Raw genomic sequence first — 13,153 nt, 5'->3', positions numbered from 1 at the left:
CTACGCACCTAGGTGGCTCTGATATTTTTATCATGTTTAGTTTCCGAAATACAGAAAATGCATAAAGTCGGTATTGAAAATTTTCTGCATTTCCGTTAGGCGTATATATAAAGCATTATGTCCACAACCACATCCGTCTTTTTTCATACTTTTGCGTCTAAAATGATTCAATTATGTGGATGGCGGTAAATGACATGTGATTTTATAATAGTGTTCCCAACTCCCGACCCTCTAACTTTTAAACTTCCACCTCAAAATTTCCTGGTAAGATTTTTGTTTTCTTTTTTCCCACACCTGACAATTTTTGAATTTCGACCGCTCGATTTCGTGTATTCCGTTCAATAATATCTCGACTATCTAGGCATTTAAATTCTAATAATAAAATTTTATTTAAAACAAGTGGTCAATAGGTCAATACCACTACATTCCAAATTTATATCGCTCGTATTTCAAAATTCGCTAGGCTTGGAAAAAAACTTGAAGAAAAAAACACCAGGAAATATATTTTTTTATAATCAAGCCATCTAGCGTTAAAGAACAGAACTATTAACATGGTCATGTAACCCTAGTTTGGAGCGACACATAGCGGCGAGTAGCCGAACTAGTTTAACGCGCAATTATTCAACTAGATGGCGGTACGAGTTATATAATATTTTTCCATTTGCCTAAGGGTGATTTTCCAATTTCTTCGTCCAATGTCATTGAGTCTCACTCTCTCATTAAAGCAAATTATGAGACACAATACACATCAGACAAAGATTATGGACAGATGGAATACCACCCTAAGCACCGACACCATTTTCCATAGCGTTGACTAGACGCTACTCTCGAGAGACGCTAGTCTGGGATTAGAGTCATAGTCATAGTATTTATTCATGAACAATACAGGATTGTGTTTGAAAATACACGAAGAGATACAATTCAAAAAACAACAAACAAAAAAAATGCCCTCACCGACCTCATGAACTCTTTCACTCAAGAATGCCATTTTGTCATTGTCATATATATATCATATCATTGGCCTGTCACATCAATAAGATGATGGTTTAAACAGCGTCTATATTAAGAGTGCGGCACTTCCGCAAATGACTATTAAGCCCAATGCGAGAGCGGCAGCCGCGACCGCATAGCTGGCAGGAGAATGCCGTGCCCGGTGACGAAGGTGGGAGAGCGGCGCGTTGGTGTCTCAGTTCTCGCCTAGTGTGAAGAAGGCTAAACCACGCTTTATCGTGTGCAACTACCCCTTCACCCAGGGTTTTCCTCCAGTGGTCGCGATCTTCAGCCTCCCTTTCCCAGTTGGTGGGAACGATCCGGAAGGACAACATGTCTCGCTTTGCGCTATCCTTAAAACGAAGCATTGGTCGCCCAACCGGTCGTTTAGCGTGCGCTATTTCGCTCAGGAGAGTCTTACGTGGCAAACGAGAGGGCTCCATCCTGTGCACGTGCCCCAGCCAGCGTAATCGTCTCTGTTTCAAGAACGTGTGTGTCGTGTTTGTTTGTCATTGTAGAAACTCAATATTACAGGGTTCTATACATATTTCACTTTTACCGAACTGAGATTTGAACATTGTCATAGTGACATTAAGTCGAATTTCAACTATCTTATAAATGTAACATAGAACCCTGTAATATTGGGCCAGCGAACTGTTGTTCCGATATGAGTCAATCGTCTCCTTGCCTGCACCTTGGTGCTCTGAATCTCATGGCGACGCGCCACGTGCCCACCATCCCAATGCGCCCGCGAGGCCGACGTACAGCGCAACATCGCCCCTAAGCCTGGCGTGGCTCACTCCGCGATTTCGTCGCTTTGCTGCAGGTAGCTAAAAGTACATCCGTTCGACCCCAATTTTGGGGTTTGCCATAAGCCGCGCGTGGCGCTGTCGCCACCTAGCGGCCAACTCTGTGCTGATCGTGGCAGACGCGTTTTGTTAGAGAGTGAGTCTTCTGTGCCTAGTACTATTATTTATTCTGTGCCTAAGCTGCGATCATCGAAATTTGAAATTTCGCTGTTTGCTCGATTTCGTCACTCGAAAATCGGTGAAAACCCGGCGAAATGCTAATTTCTGAAATACGAGCGATAAAAATTGTATATTCACCACTCGTTTTTAAATGCCTAGTAGTGGGGAAATTATTGAAAAAATACGCGAAATCGGGCGGTCGAAAAATAAACACCGGCCCCCTGGCATGTCGCCAAAGTGATTAATTTTGGTTTTTAAGATTATTATGGTTGTAGAGTTAGTTCAAGCTAAGTTAGCAGGGAAATATTTTTAGTATAAGACGATAATTACTTACTAAGTATTACCTTTAAACTCCTATGTCAACGGGATTGGGAGGTACTTAGTAGGTACTTACCCTATAAATTTGTATTCACCTGAGATGCCTTGAGAGTGTTAAAATATACGTTTTTTGCGGCATAAACGGCTTAATTAAGTATGACTTTTTCACAGGTTCCAGGGACTATTAGCCCTAAGTATAATATGGTTTTAATTTCAACTCGATACGTCAACGCGTTCCCGTGATAGAGGGTATTGACAGACAGACAGACGGACGTACGGACAACAGTGATCCTATAAGCCATAAGGGGTCGGTTTTTTTCTTTTTGAGGTACGGAACCCTAAAAAGAAGACTTTTTTAAACCCAGCACCTTGGTGGACTAAACAGCACTGTGTTTGTCATTGCGATGCGCGCGCAAGGCTGCGCATGCGATCCTGCTGTTCCGATAAGGTCGAGTTTTCATTCAAGGTGGAAAAACTGATATTGCAAAATACAATTAAGATCATTGAAGTGAGAGTTAGACCAAGATAACTCTGCAGCGATTTTGATAGCAGTCTGTACAAGTGTTATTTTAAACGTCAAGATTCTTGAAATTTTGGCGTATAAATAACATTTGCACAGTTTGCGCTCTCAAAATCGCTGCAGAGTTATCTTGGTCTAACTCTAAACATCTATATGTATGTATATTCTGGATGAGATTAGCTCAGGACCGGGACAAGCGGCGTACTAGAAGAGAGGCCTATGTTCAGCAGTGGGCGATAAAAGGGTGATATGATGATGAACTCTAACCTCTTGGGGTTCAATGTCCTAATACTAGTACAAATTACCTCCAATGAAATTTAAATCTTAATTGAATGGAATAGAGTTTCTTTTATTTCGTTTCGTTCGATTTTAAAACAAAACAAATTCAACTCTATTTTCTAATACCGTTGATTCAAATTGGATTGCCAATTTTCCTTGTATGGTGGGCCGCTAGAGGCTAAACATTTTTTCTATGGCAGCTCTCCACTTTTCCCTGTCGGTTGCTTTGTGGAAAGCGTTGCTTAGTGTGAAGTCCACCTGGGCGGATATTTGGGCACACCATCTCGTTGGACTTGGTCTTCTAGGCTGTCTGCCGTCCACCTTTCTATGAAACCTTTATGAAAAACTTTATTATTATTACATGTCTTTTCCATATCTCGGGACCATGGGGTCCCGGACCTTTGGGAGGCGTACGTGGGGCCGAAGCCAACAGCGCAGAGGCCCTTTAAGACACTTTAATCTAAAAGCAAGGGATACACGTGGCGGATACCATCCCCGAACGCACAATGTGATACATTATTATTATTATTGTGTAAGCAGGCAGGCAGTTGTGACAACTGATAATTCAACTAACTAACTGATTTTAAATTTTAATTCGCTGTATTTTTAACTTATGGTATCTGAAGCTACATAAAATTATTAGAGACCTAGGTACAAAATGCCTTATCCTATTGTAAGTACTCACAAAGTTTCAGAGCAATCTAACTGCCGTATTCGAACTTCAAGATATTCACAAGAGACGACACGTACTAGATCCATTCTAGATACGTTATAGTTTAGATATCAACTAGTTCTCTTTTGCAGCGCAATTCGGGCAACCAATGTCACTTTTACGTTAGATAGAGTAAGATATCTATTAGATGTGAATTGGATCTCTAAGTCATATCCTGTGGAAATCGTTCAAGAGTATCTCCTGAATCGCGCAAATGTCAAATTTGACAGGTTAGATCTTAAACATATCGTTATCGTATCTTGGTGATGTCTAAAAGATGTCTAATAGAAGTCGTTTTAAAATGAGAGCATAACTACGTTTGTATGGAGAGCCGAGCTTGCTGCGGACTTTTAAATTCTTATTTTAATAGTTTGTATGACCAAGTATGACGCGAACGACGCCTCTTTGTCTGAACGTCTTGCATGTTGGTATTTTTATTAATGTCAGTGATGACAATTCAATGACTAATTGTATGACTAGGATGAGTGCAATATGTTTGTCTTTTTTAGGGTTCCGTACCCAAAGGGTAAAACGGGACCCTATTACTAAGACTTCGCTGTCCGTCCGTCCGTCCGTCTGTCCGTCTGTCTGTCACCAGGCTGTATCTCACGAACCGTGATAGCTAGACAGTTGACATTTTCACAGATGATGTATTTCTGTTGCCGCTATAACAACAAATACTAAAAACAGAATAAAATAAAGATTTAAGTGGGGCTCCCATACAGCAAACGTGATTTTTGACCAAAGTTAAGCAACGTCGGGCGTGGTCAGTACTTGGATGGGTGACCGTTTTCTTTTTGCATTTTTTTCCGTTTTTTTTTTGCTTTATGGCACGGAACCCTTCGTGCGCGAGTCCGACTCGCACTTGCCCGGTTTTTTTATGGTGAGTCGGTGAGTGAAGTAGTAGGTACCTAAACTTTTCCATTAATAAAAAAAGTGTTGCAACTATTGTGGCGGTGGACCGGTGGTGGCCGATTTTAGGAGCAATTTAGGAGTATGTCTGTCATACTAAATGTATTTAGGAACTTGTGTATGGAATATTGTTTGATATTTATTTAGGTATCTGCGAAGAAATTCAAAGGTGATGTGAAGTCCCTAATCCGCATTGGGCTAGCGTGGGGACTATAGCCCAAGCCCTCTCGCGCTCGAGAGGAGGCCTGTGCCCAGCAGTGGGACGTATATAGGCTGAATTATTATTATTTTTTGTTTAGGTAACTACTTTGTGTAATTAATACATATATCAGTATATTACCTATTCATAGAATAGTTTCAACTTATAGAACCACTTTAATTTGCATCATTGTAACCAGCTACAAATAGAATATTTCGTCAGTTACTCAGTATTAATAATTGAAATGATCCAGGATAACGTGTAGCTTTTGGTTAACCGCATGATCATATCACTGGGACAATACAGTAGCCTATTTCCGGCGTTTTAAGATTTACCCGGACTCGTCGCTCGGACGGACCTATTCTTATCTACGAATCAATAAATTAATCAAATTTTATTACGATTTCTATCTACTCTGTAATCTGGTAATAATTGTAATAAATTACAGAGAAAATTAATTAATTAGAAAGGTTACATACTACCCGATTCGAACTTTAAGATACGTCAATTAATAGATCTAGAAATGTACGGATTAGATGTATTGTGTCAGTGTAAAAGTGACATTTTTGTTCGATAGGTAGCTATCGATGGGTGGATGTGGTGGACGCTGATCTGCGCGAGCTCCGGGTTGGAAACTGGCGAGAAACGGCACAGGACCGGAATCAGTGGCGAGCAGTCGTGTTGGAGGCCAGGCCACAGACAAGACACATTTGGGTGCGTGCGTGCATGCGTGCGTGCTTGCATGCGTGCGTGCGTGCGTGCGTGCTTGCATGCGTGCGTGCGTGCGTGCGTGCTTGCATGCGTGCGTGCGTGCGTGCTTGCATGCGTGCGTGCGTGTTTGCAGTATGGATAAAAGCTGAAAAACACCCAGTTTACCCATACGGGCATTATCCTCGAACGGTAGGTCAGTAAAACAAAACAAAAGATGACTATAACTCAGGAATGTAGAGCCACGCTAAGGAAATGTAGTTTTCCGTGGCCCCTTCCTTCCTTAATTCTTAATTTTGACGACGCTTTGTGACATAACTGCTAGGTTATCCGTGTTGTGATTAAGTTATGTTATTGGTCATAAGGAAACATAAGCAGGATAGAAAGACTATGGAATAATACTATGTACCAAAGAGAATTTGAAATAGAGGAATGTTGTCCAAGTAAATTACTTTGTCAGTACATTTACTGCCATATTCAGACACAAATGATGAAAACTTTTAGAACGCCATTTGACTTTGATCCTTATTGACTGATATATATTAAAATTGTTAAATGTCTAAAAGTATCGCAATCTGCTCGAGAGTAGGCCAAAGGTATGGCACCATCGCTTGAAAAGATGGCACCCTGCCCTACATAATTTACTTTGACAATATTCCTCTATTTCAAATTCTCTTTGTATGTACTGAGTAAACAGTTTACAAGCACAATAAAAAGCGCCACTAAATGGGACGTTATGCCTCTAAACAATAGTTAACAGCTTATTTTTATAAAAAAAATTAAAAGTAAAATTTGTAATAGTGTCTTCGGTTACCGCGATAATTGTAGAAATAAAACAATACGGATTATTTCGCGCATAATGTATGCTTCGTTGGTAATATCTTATTTCCAGTGTTTTGGTTACGTTATTAATTTGGCACACGATGGGCCTAAACTACAGTAGGTAGGAGCAAAGATACCTATTGGGCTTTTTTACCTTTTTCTCCTTATTCATAGCTGTAGAATTACATTCAAATACATCATAACGTTAATTTACCAATAGATAAGATCTATTTCTTAATAACAGTTCATCTAAATATATTTATGTAATAATCAGACATCTTAGATGATTTATCCAACGGAGACGCCATATCTATAATTTTCGGTACAAAATAGTCTGCCGTTTTTTGCGGGGGAGGGGCACATCAAATGTATACGCAACGTCAACATAGCCATGTCAGATAAACGTCAGTCCATATATGTGGTTGACCGTTGGCCGCCTTTTTTTGACAGAGGGGAACACCTGTTAATGACCACTCCGTTGGTTATATTCTCTAAGTCAGACATCGTAAATTGTCTAGCATTTTCGGTGCAGCGGAGTGGTGTTAACGGAATTGGTATAAACAATTTCAACCCTAATGATTAATTAGAGTTAATTACGTTAATATTAACCTTAATTTATTCCATTATAGTTGGAATTATCTACACCAATTCCGTTAACACCACTCCGCTGCACCATAAATGCTATAACATTTACGATGTCTGGTAATAATGAATAGTTAAAATGAATATAATAACATTTCCTTAATTTGGACCATTTTATTACACAGTCTTCACATTTGAGTGCAAAATGTGCAAATGCTAGACCGCTACAAGATTACGCCCTGAATATTAAGCGGTACCAAGTATGTTTATTGTACGATTACTTGTTTATTATTCCAAGGTCGTCTGTTAAGGTGAATCCCCGACAATCCCCTTTTTGGGCCACGGGGAATTATTTTACTTGTGTCACGGTAATGAGACATTTTGGCAGTCGCCTATTGCATACATAGACTAGGAATCCTCTAGACCGAGTTTAGAGCAATTATTTCATGAAACCGATGATGCTAAAAATGCGGGGGTGCGCGGGACGAGGTGAGCGAAGTCCCGTGCCGTGATTGGTCCATTCAAAGACACGGACGTCACACAAAGACACTTTCGACTCGAACATGGAGTAAATTTACCGTATGCATGGCAGAGGGGGTAGCGCGACTATGCTCAGTGTGGAGGATGTTTTATCTGTGACTGCAAATAACAGTAGGTAGATTCTAACAAACAATATATAAATACTTATGTACACACATATGTACCTATCAAAAATATGACCAAAACATGCGAATAACACAACAATACATTTAATTAAACCTGGTTAACTTTAATAATAATTAAACCTCGTTATTTTCAGCGTCTAAATAAGGCAAAATTTAAATTATGTCATATTAGCTTTACCTGGAAAAAATAGATTACAGAAACACTTAGGTATTATGGTTAACATTAGCTAATTAAACATGTACTTACGTAGTAATATTAAAATAACCTTTATTTATGAAGTTACCTAGTATTAATAGGTACAGGTACCGGATCTATATCTGAATCCCTAAAGTCTTTTCTCCTATCTTTGCATTCCCTAATATTGTTTGTAATAATGATCAGTTGTCCTAACACTAAAAACCCTAATTTTGGTCTCCCTAATTATTGATTACTTATCCTAATGTTATTAAGCATATTTTCTTTTTTGCGAGGGTCGCAGTTCGAACCCTACCTTACCTACTTTTGTGGCAGCAAGTTCTAAAACCTAACCATTTTTCATAACCGTACATTATGGAAAATAATCGTTATGGCAATTGATTATTAGGGCATGTGCCCATTATGACAAACCAGTTAGGGCAAGTGACTTTAGGACAAACGTTGTTAGGGATTCAGAATGACACCCCACGTACCAATATTTACTTATAGAAGTACTATAAGGTCTATAAGTATACATGATTTCAGTTCATTTCAGCATACTTTGAATTGTCTGAGTCTTAAAACCTCTTACTATTCCTCGGACATAGGTATTAAAAAATCTAAATATACCATAAGAATGCTTTGCTCCCATTGGAATGAAACTAAATACAATTGGATATCGGGAATTAAAAACCAGGTCAACCTTAAGTATCAAACATGCATACAGGGTGTTACTGACCATCGGGCTTTAAATCCAGGGCTCGATTCTATACTCGCTAAACTGAGCTACTTTTATTATGGCACCAACCCCGAAATCCCGATTTTTTTATTTACTTTTTCATACATTTTGGCTGATCAGATGTCGACGTTTTCTATGAAAAGAAAAGCCAAAAATTTTCCCCCGATTTTAGGGTTGGTCCTATAGTAAAAGTAGCTCAGTTTAGCGAGTAAAATCAAGCCCTGGAATTAAAGCCCCATGGTCAGACACATACTGTATAAAATCAAGTTAAATGGTGTAATAATAACTTACCTAACTAACTCAAAGCTAAGCTAATCCATTATTAAATTAATATCTAACATTTCTAATTAATTACTTCAGACTTATAAAACAAATAATGTAATTACACTACTGAGATATAGGTGTTTATTGATAAGGTAGATACAAATATTAAAAATGAAAATAAACTAACTTATCTATAAAATAAAACTAAATTAAAATTAAAAACTAATACTAAATAAAATAAAATAAAATTAAAATACATATATCTAAGAAATTGGGCCCCTTTGGCATGGTGCCGAGGACGCTGGCAGCATTTCCCCGATGTATTGCTAAGCTAATACGTTGTTTACACTACTAATTACACTACTTAGATAACAACGACCAAAAACATAAAATTTTATGAGGCCTTATTGAATTATTTAGAACAGATAATATACTTTTTGCTTATTTTTTGTAGTTGTTAGACCCAGTCATAAAATATAGTAAAAGAAACATGATAACGTATGGATAATTGATATTAGCTACTAGTGGTAGTAACAGAAATGAACCTAATCAGATTTTGTTGAGTGGGGCAAAAAATAATAAATTATTAATAATATATATAAGTGTTTTTATATTTTACTTTTATATTCATATTATAATTAACCTAACTAACGAAAAATAAATAAAGAGAATATATATAATTTAGCGTATATACGTCCCACTGCTGAGCACAGGCCTCCTCATGCACGAGAGGGTTTTGGGCTATATAGTCCCCACACTGGGCCAATGCGGGTTGGTGACTTAACATACACCTTTGAATTTCTTCGCGGATGTATGCAGGTTTCCTCACGATGTTTTATTCCTTCACCGAAAAGCTAGTGGTAAATATGATATGGCTGGTATTGTATTGATACGTGCTTTTAACATATATCGTTTAAAAGTGCCAGTACGGATATAATGGTCGTTCTTGTCTACGTGACAGCGTGATATAACGGTATCCGTCACGTTCTATCCCGCGGTGTTAAAAAGTGACAGTTATTTTATCAGATGAATAAAGATGGATAAAGCTATCCTAAATACCTACGCTGGCTGGTATTGTTAAAGGGCTAGTTATAAACACATAGGGCTATCACGCTTTGTTACCATTACAAAAATAACATGGCGATAATCCGACCACATTGGAGTTAATTAATATTATCGGGGCTGCGCTGCGGCCAGTGACGTCAAGCGATAAGCAGTTACCATATGCGCAGGAGTCCCATGGTGGTTTAATAAAGTAAAATTATTATATACCTATATAACTGGGCAATATTTCACTATATAAGAATATATATGGGTAGATCATGGAGGAATAAATACATAGTTACATTTTAAGTTCAGACCGATAGAAAATTGTAGATTTTAAAAAGTGGCAACATAATAATGTCCTCACTTTTTCTTAGATTGATTTTAAAGGGACGACACTACGATGTTGCCACTTTTTAATTTTTACAATTTCTTGTCGGTCTATATATGCATATATCAAATACCTAAGGGCCATTTTTGCATACTGAATTACATACTTTAACTTTTATAAAAATAATACAATTCCATTCTGGGATTTTCGGTCGAAGTTTCCTATTAGATAATAAAACTCAATAACATGGGCATTTAGAACTGGAAAATTATTTAAATTAATAAATATAAATACAATTTATTGGATGGCTGCGAGCGATTTATAATTAAAAGGGAATATGAGGATAAATTACATTTTCCTGTAAAAGTTATGTGCGTACGCACGACAGTATGTAGCATGTATGTACTTATGTATACTTGTATACATATCTAGTACAATTAGGGCACAATTAGGGCGCATAACGATGCGCCAATATTAAATATCTGTGCCTCCAGTGTAAAAGGGTTAAACTCAAAAAATGTAATTTTTCAGTATGGCCGAAAAACGTGTCAAACCGTGATTTCTCTGCATTGTTTCTAAAAAAATTAGGTTTTTGTTTTTAGTTTAGATAGTTTAAGTCATGAATTATAACTTGTCATTAAACAACTGTACCGCTATTCGGAACCTAATAATAATATTGAGAATGGCAACCCTGTTGTCGGTCGTATTGTCCTTTTCTAGCATATACGTCCCTCTCTCTCCCACACTCCCACCACACAGCAGTTTGCTTTTTGGCGGTTGTCGCAAAAACAAATTTCCAACTCATTGGCTTGCTGTTTTTCCATCTGGAAGGTCGTGAAGCTAAACTGCTGGTGAGTTTTTGAATTGTACCCCAGTTTAGCTGACTATATTGAAAAACAGTTTCTAACGGCTTTTGCCGTTCGAAATAAATAATTAAATTTAGTGTCCGTTAAACTATCTAGCAAATAAAAACGATCCGGAATAGTAATGTGTAAGTTTTCAAAGGCTGCCTGCGCGCACCGTGGCTATGCTAATGAAAATACTAAAACACATAATGGTAGAAAACACATCGAGCTGGTAAAGCGTGCACTTGTCACCATTAGAATTTAATTAATATTATACCTACATTAAGTCTCTTCAGAGTCTTATTACTTATTACTTTAAATCTTTGTGTGTCTATAATAACTATTGAAATTAGGTATAACACTTAAATGGTGATGTGTGGAGGCATACCCTTCAGTTTTCAAGTGATTTGTGTTTTCGAATACGAAAGGATCGGATAGTTAATACGTGTTACGTAGAACCTACGTATTAAGGTAGAAGCTTATAGACGTGTAGGGTTTATCTGTCCAAGTATCTATCAGCAACTTGTCGGTTTATCCCGTTCCGGGTTAAATATAATATTGCATTTTTGGTAATAAACTTGCTGATAAATAACGTGTACCCGCTTAGGAGTCGACGAAGCCCCGCTTCGCGGGGCTTCTATTTCCGCTCTGAGGGACACAAGGTAACGAACAAACCTACATCGCAAAAATTGCATTTATTTTTGTGGAAAGTGAGTACTTCGGCAGTACGTAAACTTAAGTCTGACTAGATAAAGAGATATATTAGCATGGCTCTGCGCAAGAATGACATGGAAATCCTTAAGTATTTCACTCCTTATCAATTTACATCTCTCCAACTAGATCTTAGATTTTGAAAAAAAAAAAAAAAAAAGAAAAAGGTTAAAATGTAGGTAGATAGGTATCTCTTTAAATAAATAACAGGTACTAACAGCTTAAAAGAACTCTTGCATGTAGTTGCTATATGTGCTTGTATTATTTTGGATTTGAATAACTTGATTATTCATTCTATATGTAACTATAGGTACATACAAGACGGTTCTTTAAGCCTACCTACCTACCTACATAAATAGTACCTACACTTGTAAACGTTTTAAATAAAATCGGAAGCCTGTGACTTGAAAGGGCATTAACAATATGGGAATGTTTAGATTGATTCATTGACGAAGACGCATGGTTTGCTTCATAATTTCAAATTATATTCGCTAACTGTAGAGTTAAAGTTTAGTCATGGCAAATCTCGTCACCGTGAATGACACTTTCTAAAAGTGCCTATTAAAGTAAATCCTTTCCCCTTGTCGAGCGAAGAACTCGCAACTAAGGGAATATTACCCATAAACATAAACTTCATTTGAATGATATTCTTAAGCTATGTCTGTTATGGACTATGGTTCCACCTGCGTAAGGTGTGCCTAAGAGAATCTTTTATTCAGTCACAAACTAACGTCAAGTTATTTGTGATGATACCAATATGTTGTGTACCTAATTAAGCCTGCGCAAGGCTGCCATGTTTCCACCTGCGTAAGGTGTGCCAAAGAATCTTTGATTCATTCACAAATTGATGTCAAGTTACTGATGATGATATTACAACCTATATAAGCCTGCGCAAGGCATGTCAGAAATTAAATGATATGGTCATAACACAGGCGAGCGAGTAGGCCACAATCATAAAAATATAACAAAGATGAATATGTAAATACCTCCTTTTGGACAAAGGACAAGTGAAAAGGGTTCTAACAAAATAATGTTCTGGGTAAAAATCAGTCGAAATAGGCTTCGTTATTCGAGGTTTCATTTTTGTTTACCAATCTATTTTAAGGGTCCCGGACACCCTATTGGCTAAACTCAAAATTGGAATAATTAACATTTCTAAAATTATAATATAATAGATATGAAATAACCTAAGATTCCAGGCCTATCTCGACTCATTTTTATTTTAAAGATGAAAAAATCTTTGCACCCTAATATAAAATTGTGGTCTAGAGACGCTAAGCCTCATAACGTTGGTGGCATAGATAATACTAAGAGATTTAGTCACCTAAATTCGACCATAAGCCCAGACAGAATATTGATATTTAGAATA

At 37.5% G+C, this 13,153-nt stretch overlaps 1 protein-coding gene across 2 annotated transcripts in view; it reads right to left on the bottom strand.

Annotated features, from left to right (window-relative positions):
- The window catches only part of LOC134667540 (prominin-like protein), a 494,736-nt gene that overhangs the window by 196,277 nt on the left and 285,306 nt on the right, over positions 1-13,153 (bottom strand). The window lies entirely within an intron of this gene.

Source organism: Cydia fagiglandana, chromosome 9 (assembly GCF_963556715.1).
Source record: "Cydia fagiglandana chromosome 9, ilCydFagi1.1, whole genome shotgun sequence".
In the NCBI taxonomy this organism is placed as follows: domain Eukaryota; kingdom Metazoa; phylum Arthropoda; class Insecta; order Lepidoptera; family Tortricidae; genus Cydia; species Cydia fagiglandana.
Note: the sequence above shows the minus strand (reverse complement) of the source record. Positions and strands in the feature narration are given on the sequence as shown.